The 13,333-nt window shown below is 43.0% G+C and overlaps 1 protein-coding gene across 3 annotated transcripts in view; it reads right to left on the bottom strand.

Moving 5' to 3' along the window:
* Window positions 1-12,744, bottom strand: part of PACSIN2 (protein kinase C and casein kinase substrate in neurons 2) — a 53,182-nt gene extending 40,438 nt beyond the window's left edge. The window contains exon 1 of one of the 3 annotated variants that reach the window (XM_083738826.1): window positions 12,591-12,744. The gene's annotated coding sequence lies outside the window, so the exon portion shown is untranslated. The remainder of the gene's footprint in view (window positions 1-12,590) is intronic. The other 2 variants (XM_083738824.1, XM_083738825.1) reach the window with 2 other exon arrangements.
* Window positions 12,745-13,333: the final 589 nt, after the last annotated feature.

Below are 13,333 nucleotides of genomic sequence, written 5' to 3'. Positions count from 1 at the left end.
GTGAGGTTTCTGTTAGGCCAATAATTTTAAGCTAAGTTTGCAATACCATCTATCTTCTTACAAATACCTTAAGCATTCCACATTCCTCCCAATTTCACATGCTTGCATAATCATGTAGATCTGTGAACCCTGTGCCTGTCTTCTCCTAACAGAACTGTAATACCTGCAGTGTTCTGCAAACAGAATTCTCACGGCACATTTCATCATTTCCTGTTGGCAGCTAAACTCCTTGTAGCTATAAGATAAGGTCATTCTTTCAGACTGCAGATCTCTCCCCCCACCAGCCAAAAGGCTGTTTGTTTGTTTGTTTTTTACTGCTTATATACTGCAGTTTCTGCACTAACCTGCCTCTCCCAAGAAATTGAAAATATCTGAAACTAAGAAACAAAAAATGTAATCGGTTGGACAAAGAATTACTCAGCAGATCTTACGTTATAACTATTATGTGCACATATACGGAAAGGAATTGTGCCTAATTTTTATTTCATTTCCCAGCCACTACCTCCTAGGCAACTCACAAACAACAGCTAGTCTGACAAATTATAAATCCAATTTTCAGTCAACATAAGACAAGGTGATGAGATACCTCCTTATTCCCTAGATTTTAATGAATTCTATATTTCCACACAGAATGGTTAATCTTTAAAAAATATATTATGATCAACAGCACCAATTAACGCTATTTTTCTTGTTCAGGCGCACACACATGAAGACTAACAATGAAGGAGTTTCCTTTACGTCACCTTCTTTATAATTACATACTTTGATGAAGATCACAAGATAGCGCCTTAAAAACAACAACAACAAAGTCTGCAGGAGCTCAAGGTTATGCTAACATTATGCAGGCATTTTTTTCCTGCACCCTGAAGGATTTCAAGCCGTTACTAAATAATACGGAACCCATACATATTCACCAGATACAGTCTATATTCCAGAAAAAGGCTATTCTGCCCACCCCCCAAATACCAAGATTCAGAAACAATTGTGCTAAATTATTCTTTTCTTTTCACTTGCCAACATCCAAGCAACCAACAAAATAATAAAGTGAACAGAAACATAAATTAAGGAATACAAGGTCTAAAGCCGATCAATGAAAACTGATTTGTTGGAGATCAACAAATCAACCAATCATGACATGGTCAGGAATATAAAACGACCTTGGAGCCCGAAAAATGAGTCAGCAGCATCAAAGAAGTGCTTCTTAGGAAGGTATTCACTTAGTGGGACAGTACCAGCAAAGACGCCTAAGCCCTAAACACCTGCTTAACCCGCCCCCCCCCCCCTCCACAGAATGGGATGGTCTTAATGAATGGACAGATTTACATGGGATATCCAGTACTGTTAATCTATCAGATATTCATAAGCAGCAACCCGAATTGCATCGAAAAAGGGAAGTTTTAAAGCCCCAATGAAAACTGCAATACCATGCTAGCTAAGCAAAGGACAATCACAGAAGAATGCCTTATGGTGGTTTATTTAAAAATACAGCAACTGGAATGCCACAATATGTTCAGTTTTACTAATACATTGGGGATGCAGAATTTTGTTTTCAAGTGAGACAGTGCTCTGTAATCAGACTGAGTGGGCAAGGAACCTGATCAAAAAGAGAGCTGAATTCCCTTTGCACCCCCTTTTCTCTTAGATGAGTTTACCACAGAGCTGGCTGAAATTTAAAGTGTCCAGAGTGTAAACTACACACATATTTTAAAAAGTTCTGAAAATGTTTTTTTAAAAAGAGAGCGTTTTTAAAAATACATTGAATTTTCGCCACCTAGCGTCACATTGTATACTGCACTTAAAACACACCTAAAACGTTTTATTTCCAGGTGTATAGCTGAGTCCCAGGAAGACAATCTGCAGAGAGGTTATCACCATTATCACATTTTGCCCTTAAAAAAATAAATCCATCCATCTTTATGTATGTTTTGAAGCAGAGGCTGGATGGTCATCTGCCATGAATGCCTGAAACTGTTCTTAACCTGAAGCACCACTTTAGCTGATGGGGCCTCTTGCTGCTGCGGCCGTGCTGCCGGAGCACGATTTCTGTTCTCATCCTGAAGCAAAGTTCTTAACCCGAGGTAATATTTCTGGGTTAGCAGAGTCTGTAACCTGAAGCGCATGTAACCTGAGGTACCACTGTACCAATATCTGCATTTTCTCTCTCTCTCTCTCTCTCTCTCTCTCTCTCTCACACACACACACACACACACACACACACACACACCCAGCAGAAGTTTGGGAAAACTTTCTCCCTCTGGAAAACTGGGAACTCCTAACTCTTTCCTGACGCTAATGTCATAAATCAACAGAGACTTGATTTTACATGTTTGGCTTCTTCAGAGATCAAACTATACATGTTGTATATTAAATACTTCAAAAGACATTTCCAGTAGCCCAATGTAGCTAAAATGAAAAATTATTCACTGAAGTGTGTTTGTAACCGCTTCTGATGTGTAAGTAACCAGTGTTTAAAGAACAAATTCTCCCCAACTTAACAAATGTGTGGCACAGTGTGGAAAGGATTCTGAAATGTTGTCCTGGTGACCTTTATAAACTTCTTATTGTATGCCTAGCCACTTGCTATTCTACAGATGGTCTCTATTAATTTACGGTATACTTCTAATGCACACTGAGAACTTGATCAATGCTCTAAATAAATCTAAATGTTAATATTTATGCCAATGTGCCTTATATTTTTGGTATAATCTTTTCCCCAAGGTGGGGAGGAGAGCAGTGAAGCTAACAGAAGAGAACAAGAGGGAGGGACCGGCTGTTCCCAGGAAAGGCAAGGGCTAAGTTCTAGCTCAGATTGGGAGGAGGGGAGATACAAGCCAGCTGCAGCCAGGAGGGTAGGAAAAAGCGCGGGAAAGCGAAAGGAACAATGGCGCCTTCGCCATTTTCAGGGTGGCTGGTGACGGAGAAGCAGAGCCCAGAAGGTATCTGAAAGAAGGGACTCTGAGGAAGAATAGTTAAAGATAAGAACCGTTTACAAGATTGTTTGTTATACGCAATAAAAAGTTATAAAAGATCAAGAAGCGTTTGTGTGGTGATCTGAAGAGGACAACGACCAGCCCTGACAATTAGGAATTTTCCTAATTCAACTCTCCCCCCAACTTGAAAGAGCCATCTCTCCTTTTGGCAAAGGCTTCAAGCAGCACAAGAGAACAACATCCCTCCACCGTTGCATGTCCACAGCTTCTGCATGTAAGGGGTTCCACTTATCTATCCTGGCTAATAGACTGATCCTGCCTTAATAAGACTGCACCTTTATTATTTATTTTATTTTATACTGTACAATCTGTGTACACAGCACTTTACTACGAACAGGTATGACAGGTTCCTAATGCCCCTCACCCTGAGGAGCTGCCAACCATCTAGCTCCCAATATTCAGGCTACAGTGGTCTCCCTCAACCACCACCACCCCCAGGGCTCATTCCTAACCATCTTACTCTGACAGGAAGAGCTGCTTAGTTTTCAAAAATTATTTCCCCCTGTACTTTGTCTGAATTAGTTTATTACATAATCAATCAATTCAGGATTCTTGGTAAATATTTCTGTGTATAAACAGGGCAACAGAGGAAGGGGAGAAATGGAGGCCCATGTAGGTAGGGGAAGAATATGTGATTATTTCAATTACACGTTCGTTGGCTTAGCTACAGAAAGATACAGAGTCAACTAAGTACAGTGGTGCCTTGCAAGACGAAATTAATTCGTTCCGCGAGTCTCTTCGTCTTGCGGTTTTTTCGTCTTGCGAAGCACCCCTATTAGCGGATTAGCGCTATTAGCGGCTTAGCAGCTTAGCGCTATTAGTGGCTTAGAAAAAGGGGGGGAGGGAAAAAACTCGCAAGACTCGCAAGACGTTTTCGTCTTGCGAAGCAAGCCCATAGGGAAATTCGTCTTGCGAAACGCCTCGAAAAACGGAAAGCCCTTTCGTCTAGCGAGTTTTTCGTCTTACGAGGCATTCGTCTTGCGGGGCACCACTGTAGTTACACTAACGGGAGCCAGTCCAGTAAGTCCTGCTAGCACAATGGGGCTGTCCTTCCGTGGTGGTTTTTCAGCAGAGTTTGGATGGCCTCTGCCGAAACTCTAGTTGAGATTCCTGCATCACAAGGGGTCGGACTAGATGACTCTCCGGGACCCTTCCAACTCTACCATTCTCTGATTCTGTGATACCCAGAATGGTGAGGGGAGCTGGGAGAACACCCAGAACAGCACACAGATGCATAGAAGGAAGGCCGTTCCATCAGGCAAGCCGAAAGGCTGCACTGACAGGTCAAATCTCATTAGTGCTGCTTTGAATTCCACAGTCTATACCTTCTCTAAGCTAGAAAGGCATCCCAATTATATTGTGGGATCGCATTCAATGTAAGAACACGGCCCTTTAATATAAACTGTTCACAGTACTACTTCCTCTGCTGATACCCTAAACCAGAGTCTGCAGAGCTCGCATCTGAACTGATACTACCATTACCTATCCACAACCAGGTGCCTAAAGTGGAACAGCACCTTCAGCAAAGTAGAACACCAGATAGCAATTAGCTTTCACATGCAACAAGTTCAGTTATTCTTCTTTATCTCTCTCTTTTGCTAGAAATCTCTGCACTTACAGGCATTCATCGTAATGTTTGGGGCTTTGGTTATTTCATTCTATGAGGTAGTTCTGCAAGTCTGAGATAAGGGAAGCAGGTTTTTCATCTGCCCTAAAACCTACCAAAGGGGATAAGAATATGTGGCATGCAGCCTAACAGGAAGCAGAGCTTAATTTTCCCAACATATTCTTTCCACACTATTTTGTGAAGAAATTCTGAGGGCAAAACTATTTAGAAGCAGCCTGTAACATGATCTTACTGCTATTTCATGGGTCAGAGTATGAGTGATGCGTTAGAGGCTTTATTTTAAAACAAGAACTGTATTCTCGGGAAAATACAAGAAGAATCGACCATTATAACGTCTTCTTCTTCTTCTTCTTCTTATTATTATTATATTATTATTATTATTATTATTATTATTATTATTATTATTATTATTATTATTATTATTATTATTATTTATACCCCACCCATCTGGCTGGGTTTCCCCAGCCACTCTGGGCGGCTTCCAACTGAATATTAAAAACAATACAGCATCAGACATTAAAAACTTCCCTAAATAGGGCTGCCTTCAGTTGTCTTTTAAAAGTAAAATAGTTGTTTATTGCCTTGACATCTGCTGGGAGGGCGTTCCACAGGGCGGGTGCCACTACCGAGAAGGCCCTCTGCCTGGTTCCCTGTAACCTTACTTCTCACAATGAGGGAACCGCCAGAAAGCCCTCGGCACTGGATCAGAATTATTTGCAGTAAAGTACGGCAGAAGTATTGCCACATTCTTTGCTCCAAATTACAGAAAGTTTAAGATTTTGAGCAGATCCCTGAATAATTTCATTTCATACTTCCTCTACTGTGGCCCATCAATTACCATTTGAATTCACATTTTTTCATTTAGGTGGTAGAAGAAATATATGTGTTGAGAACTGCTAATAGTGATCTCAATTATCTGCTTGCTGGCGATTATATAGTCAAAAAAGCTCCATCCATTCATAAGAGGGAAGTTTAAGCATGCTAAGAGAAACCCCGAGTTTTGCAGAAGTGCACAAAACCTTTAAAATAAAAGACTAAGGATGGCATACAAACCGGCATGATGTCCTGAGAGCCCGTGTGGTGTAGTGGTTAGAGTTCTGGGAGACTAGAGTCCATAGCCCCACACAGCCATGCAGCTGACTTGGGCCATTTACTGCCTCTCAGCAGTTCCTACTTCACAGGGTTGTTGCGAAGATAAAATGTGAGAGTGGGAGAAACTGCGTGTGCCACCTTGAGCTCCTTGGAGGAAAGATGAAATATAAATGTAATTTAAAAATGGCAAAGGTTTCAGTCTGCCCATAAAATGAGCTTTCACTCACCTAACAGTATTTCCCGTTTCTTTTTTCCTCCCTGAGAGTTGGGGGAGAGGAAATTCTGTCTTATCTACTCACATGTGAAATCATGGATATTGCCCTTAAGGGACAACCAACCCAAAACAGTTCATTGGGCACGAAGCACAGAATGCTGATGGAGAAAAATAAAACAGAGGATGGGGAATAGAACGGTATGGCTGGAACATTGAACCAAACCACACTGCACTGCAGATACGACTTGTGTTTCCAGATTAAATATAAATGTCATATTAATGCCAAAAAACCCCATACCTTTATACTTCTGCCTTCATCTTATTCCCTGCTTACTTTCCACTTTAGAAAGTTTACGTAGTATAATGTGTTTTTATGTTGGCCACTAGTAACATCCGTGTTTTCTCCAGGTACTTCAAAAACTAGATTGTTTAAATTAAGCTTAATTTGCATACTAGCTATGCAATAACCACTAAGTCAAATAAATAACTGATAGCATTAAAGCTAGGTAGTAAATCAGGTAAATGCCACAGTTAAACCACACACAATGTAATTTGTGCCGCTTTTGAGTAAGAAGGCATATGGATCATTCCACTGTTTCAATCCATAATTCTTTCCTGACATGTTACCAGGTTGTATGTCTTTTCAGAAGAAAAGCATGCAGCGCGCTATCTCAGAACAGAAAGTACTAAGGAAATGTAGCTCTTGATGCTGGTTATTGTGGTTTCTATGGGAATACAACACTTGTCACAGTGATGATATAGTGATGAAATTAAGTTCCTTGGTTGATTAACCTTTAAAGACATGGACTTTGTGTCATTACCAAGGCTCACGAACCACTAACCTGTATTTCCAGTTGAACTACAAACTATACAGTACTTCCACAGGGATTAATATATTTCCCTAGACATATTTCAGATGACAAACTTGTACCTTGTCTAATACTCCCCAAATAAACTACTGGGATAATAGATTTTGTACAAACTTTAGTAGTGTTTTAAAATTCATTAGACTTTGTCTGCTTTTTCTTTTGAGGGGTACACCAAAACTTTTTTTCATAAAATGTTTGCCTTAAGGCAACTTGCAATAGGCATAGGCAATATGAATTCACTCAGACTATTACCCCAAATATATGCTGATTTTCAGACAAAGGAATCAAAAGCAGTGATTTTCATATTACATATGGAAGACGATGCAATAAATCAGTCTAAATCACAATTGAAGTGGCCCAAAGAAAGCCTTCCCAAGCTAGAGTATTAAAGAGTGCTGTCATTAAGAATGTCAACTACAGTGGTACCTCGCAAGACGAAATTAATTCATTCTGCGAGTTTCTTCGTCTTGCGGATTTTTCGTCTTGCGAAGCACGGATGCACCCTGGTATTAATGGTTTTAAGAAAAAGGAAACAAACTCGCAAGACGTTTTCGTCTTGCGAAGCAAGCCCATAGGGAAAATCGTCTTGCGAAGCAACTCAAAAAACGAAAAACTCTTTCATCTTGCGAGTTTTTTGTCTTCCAAGGCATTCGTCTTGCGTGGTACCACTGTACGTATATCTGTCTCCGTTGGATTCTCACATTGCTTCACGGAGCTCAAGATGGTATACATAGGGCTATTCCAGTTTATCTTCTACAGTGGTACCTCGGGTTACATACGCTTCAGGTTACATACACTTCAGGTTACAGACTCCGCTAACCCAGAAATAGTGCTTCAGGTTAAGAACTTTGCTTCAGGTTGAGAACAGAAATCATGCTCCAGTGGCGTGGCGGCAGCAGGAGGCCCCATTAGCTAAAGTGGTGCTTCAGGTTAAGAACAGTTTCAGGTTAAGTATGGACCTCCGGAACGAATTACCATATTTTTTGCTCTATAGGACTCACTTTTTCCTTCCTAAAAAGTAAGGGGAAATGTGTGTGCGTCTTATGGAGTGAATGCAGGCTGCTATCCCAGAAGCCAGAACAGCAAGATGGATTGCTGATTTCACTGCCTAGCGATCCCTCTTGCTGTTCTGGCTTCTGAGATTCAGAATTTTTTCTCTCTTGTTTCCCCCCTCCAAAAACTAGGTGCGTCTTGTGGTCTGGTGCGTCTTATAGAGCGAAAAATACGGTAAGTACTTAAGCCGAGGTACCACTGTACCGCATTGTAAGGTACATTGGATATGCCATTGTCTCCGAGCCTAAAGCAACCTAGTGAGCTTCATGGCTGAATTTCTACCTTCTACCTACTGCCCTGCTTCTCAGCAACGCTTCTTGTTTTCCTCTAGGGAAGTACAACCCAGAGTCATCCAAAAATGGAAACCTTTTCTATCTTGAGAATTTTATCAGGAGGGATCTCTTAGAACCCAGGGTTGAATCTGACTCAAGAGCTCTGTTACTTGTCTACCTTTGGTCATTCTTCCATACATACACTGGAATTCCCTTAAAGTGTCTCAATATGCATGTGCAGGAAAAAACCCCAATTCACAAGCAGCTAAAGCATCCTAAGAGACCTTGGAAAGTCTTGTTTTTCCCCCTAGACTGAAGTTACACCCAACTTAAGGTCTATTTAGCAAACAACATTTCTTACCTTCTCAAATGCTTGCATAGCCTACCACCCTACCCTGCCAAGCCAAGTCAGCACAACTAATTACAGGTCACATACATGAAATCAAACAAATGCCTCTAAAGCAAATGTTTGTCTAAGTAAGAAAGAGTCATGCTTTTATAATATGTAATCTGAACATAGTGCAAGGAGCAGGCAGTTCCACAACTCTAAACTCACACAGCAACTCCAGTTTATGCTGTCAATACACAAAACAAGTTTCACTTTAAAATACATAATCGAAAGCCAAGTACCACCAAACTTAAATGGTTATTAATATATTTGCATGAAGGTCCTACTGTACCTCATAGTTTCAAACTATGCATAGACTGAAGGCTTGCTCAGATGCTACTTATCAGCAAAAAAAAATAAAAAATCAAGCAAGCACAGGTCTTGGACACAGTGACGGGACACAGAACCCTAACTTACATCTCAGTAGCCTTTAGGGAAATGTGGCAGTCTTCACTGCACTGTACAAGAATCAGATTTTTAAAAAATGTTTGTTACTAAAGCAGTTTCAAAGCATACACAGTTTTATCTTGCCACAATAATTTTTAAATTCAGATGAGAGCCGGTGTGGTATAGTGGTTAAGAGCGGTAATCTCGTAATCTGGGGAACCGGGTTCGATTCCCCGCTCCTCCACATGCAGCTGCTGGGTGACCTTGGGCCAGTCACACTTCTCTGAAGTCTCTCGGCCCCACTCACCTCACAGAGTGTTTGTTGTGGGGGAGGAAGGGAAAGGAGAATGTTAGTCACTTTGAGACTCCTGAAGGGGAGTGAAAGGCGGGATATCAAATCCAAACTCTTCTTCTTCATGACACATTCGGACAACATGCATATTCCAGAGTGTTAGAAATTGGGATAGGAAAGCTATTTGCCACATGGCTCCTGAGTTACGGACACAAAAACGGAATGGCTAGTCACCATTTTTCTCCCCAATGCAGCAGCACTTTCTGTTACCATATTTTTGAGAGAGAGAATATATTTGGTTCTTTCTGCAATTTGTGGTATTTAGAGGATTGTGACCAGCCATAGCAAAACAGGTTATAAAGAGAACACATTGGGACTTAAGTTTAGGCACGCACAGGACAGCAACACCCAGTGAACTTCATGGCTGAGTGGGGATTTGAACCCGGGTCTCCCAAGTCCTAGTCCTACAGGCACTCTAACCAAGACACCACACTGGCTCTCCCTGGGGTGAACCATTTTCTTTCAGTTTGCCAAGTCACAGCAAAACAGCTAGATCTCCCCTGCTGCTCCCCACCTCTGCAAGAGAGAAGCAATCCATTTGTTTGCAAACCACAAAGTGTCTGTCCCCTCACAACTGCTTCTTCACAGCTCATTTAGCACATCAAAAAGCTTCCTGGGGAGCAAGCAGAAAGGGAACTCTAGCCAGAGATCTCAAGATCTCCTTTGCTAGGTGGAGTGAGTCACAAAAAACTGGCTGGCAACCATTTAATTTCGAACGCTGATTCCACAGTATAGTAAAATTGGGTAGTCATGCAACAGCAAAGAATCAAACCATTCAGTGTTGTCCTGGCCTATCAGTTAATTCCTTCTCCTCCAACCAAGACTATGTTAACAATGGAAGGTAGGAGTTCATGTTGCACTTCAGCTGAATTTAAACTCAGTAACAACTGACACTTGTGAAACAGCCTGCAAGAGTAACCATTTGGCATATTACATAATCTGCACGCACAAGTATACACATTTCTGTATGACAAGAGTTCGTTCCCCTTTCATGGCAACTCCTCCTAACTAGGAAGCTCCCTTTACGACTAAAAGTTGTCTCATTTAGATCAGCACAACACTGTAGCTAGATAATGATATAGACGTTTTTATAGTCTCAAGGGTCAGGCCTGTATTGCAGATGCCATAGCAACAAACACTGTCCATTTGGACATTAGGTCAAGCAACTGTTACAGAAGGCTGCTTATTTTGGTTTAATGTGTTGTCCGAATTAATAAGCCAGTGTTTGTGATTAGCAGAAAAGCCAGAAAGATTGCAAAGTATGACAGTATCTCTTGGAAGATATATATCTTATCAAGAAGATCAGGTAAGATACAGGTATTTATTGCAGTCCTCCATATTCACTGCTCTGAAAACTTCAGCTATGTTATGCAGTTTTCTAAGATTTCTAAGTTAATTCATAATAAGTAAAAATTAAAAAGTTGGGTTAAAGTTCAAAACTGGGTTTTTGCAACACACATCATTGCAAAGTCATTAATATGGCTTGTTGAATAATACTAAGGGAACGAAAAGATGGTGAAGAAAGAAAAGTTTCCTGTCCCCTCCTGACCTCTGAAGTCACCTACACCCCCTGAAAATCATCTCTGGGTGGGGGAGACCTCATGGGAGGGGAAATAAAATAGGAGGAGTTTAAGACATCATGTTGGAGGGAGATCAGCCAGATCGTAGATCCTAAAGCAAGTTAACTTAAAGAAATCCACAGAAGTGTTTTCTACCCCTCCACTCCCCCGCACACCATCTCACATGGTTCTGGAACCCCCTTCTGATTCTCTGGACAGACTATTTGGGACACAGGTGGCTTCATGAGGAAGAGGATATCGGAAACTGTCCTTCCACAAACCTCTCTAAATTAGTTTACGTTAGGATGAAAGCAATGATGTATGGAAGTGAGAGCTGGACCATAAAGAAGGCTGACCGCCGAAGAATTGGTGCTGGAGGAGACTCTTGAGAGTCCCATGGACTGCAAGAAGATCAAACGTATCCATTCTGAAGGAAATCAGCCCTGAGTGCTCACTGGAAGGACAGATCGTGAAGTTGAGGCTCCAATACTTTGGCCACCTCATGAGAAGAGAAGACTCCCTGGAAAAGACCCTGATGTTGGGAAAGATGGAGGGCACAAGGAGAAGGGGACAACAGAGGATGAGATGGTTGGACAGCGTTCTCGAAGCTACAAACATGAGTCTGACCAAACTGCGGGAGGCAGTGGAAGACAGGAGTGCCTGGCCTGCTCTGGTCCATGGGGTCACGAAGAGTCGGACACGACTAAACAACTAAACAACAACAACAGGATGAAAGTCTATCCAGAAAGTCCACCACCACACAATTATCATTACAGGATACTGATTACAGGAACACGCTAAACTAACATAGGTTGTAACAGGTAACTTATTCAAGTATAACTTATTCAACTAAGGCTTCTCTTAAACAACAAGGGCCAGGATCTTGAGAATGCTGAGAAACTAGATTTCATTTTAATGAGAGCAAATTGGCTTCACAAAAGGGCCTCAAGGCTACACTAGGCCAGTTTGCAGCAAATAGCTCCAGGCTAGAAAATTTAAAGTGCAAGAGCTAGGAAATGTAGCATATTTAATGAACAACTCTGATCCTAAAAACCTTCAAAAGGCATATAGCAAAGTTCATATATAGAGAGAGAGAATATTGAGACTACACTCAACCTTGCATTTCTATATTGAAATAAAGCTTTTTGGATAGTGGCAGCCTTTATAGTATTCCTAAGAAATCTATGCCAAGCTCATTCTACTAAGTAGACTCTTTGAAAAGTTAGTAGAGACTAATCTCTTCCACCAGGTACCCAAATAAAAAAAATTGTTCTCAGCATTCTTGTTCTCATTTTTAAAACTGAAGTTGTTATTCTGTTTTATAATATTGTATGCAGTCTTACTATAGGAACTGATTTGCGGGCTTCAGGGGACCCAAAAGTAAGGCATACGGTACATTTAAAAGTGAACATTTCATCCAACATCCTCGTGAAGATGAGAGCAAGTCTCAAGTTTCCAACATATATGTTTCCCAAATCAATGAACTGTCTGAAAGTGCCCTTAAGGAAAGTGCATTAAGGCAATCAGATGGGTGGGAACATTTCTCAGCTCTTCAGTTTGTTCTGTTGCAGCTCCTGAAAGGGGTGGGGGCAATTCTAGAAGAACTAAGCAAAATCTATGGCCAAGGTTAGAATTACATGAGCCAGCCTCCGATTTCAACCCGAAGCAGCGGCCACCAGAAAAGCTGGAGAAATGAATCCCATCCCCAAGTGAGAAGACAAGCACCTCCCCCCTCAGGACACGAGCAGAGGAAAGACAGAGGCTGCCTGTCTGCATTCAGAGCCCACCTTTCCGTCTCCGGGGAGCCTTAGGCCAGCTGCCCTCCGTCCTGCCCTCCGCGCCGCGTCCGCCCTGCACCTCGACGCCCCAGCGAGTCCGGAGCCTCCGCCCCGAAGCAACTCCCTTCTCCCGCCCGCCTCCTCCTCCTCCGCCCGCCCTCCCGCGCTGATTGGCCGCCGCCGACAGGCCGCCGCCTCCCATTGGCCAGCACGGCGCCCCGCTTCCCCGTGTTCTTCCTCCGTGAGCTGTCGATCAAGGCTGCTGGCTTCCTGGCGCAGGCTGAGGGCAGTTCGGGATGGAGCCGGGAGGTGGGAGGCGGGGCTTCACTTCCTCTCTTCTGAGGAGACCCCAGCCTGGGGGCGGGGCTTAGCAGAGTGACACACGCAGCCAGCGCCTCAGCCGCCTCACGCCCGGCAGCAGCAGCCGCCTCTTGGCTGGCGCCCCGCTCCGGCTGGGGCTGGGCGCAGGGGGCCCCGGGCCCTCGGCAGGTGGATTCCGGGGCCCTTGGCTGCTCTGAGGCCGGGCTGCTCTTGCAGGGACCCCACGTCCTGCAGCTGCTTCGCCTCCTCCTCTGGCTCTGGTCCTCTTCTTCATCTGCCCACTGGATGTGCTGGGTCGTCTTCTTGCTCTTCCCAGCCAGTGGCGTAGCGTGGGGGGTGCAGGGGGGGCGGCCGCACCGGGCGCAACATCTGGGGGTTAGGGTTAGGGGGCGCAAATCCACGGGTTAGGGGGCAGAAATTACTTGCCTTGC

Source organism: Podarcis gaigeae (assembly GCF_964106915.1).
Source record: "Podarcis gaigeae genome assembly, chromosome: 5".
NCBI lineage: Eukaryota > Metazoa > Chordata > Lepidosauria > Squamata > Lacertidae > Podarcis > Podarcis gaigeae.
This window is presented reverse-complemented; position numbering and strand designations above follow the sequence as displayed.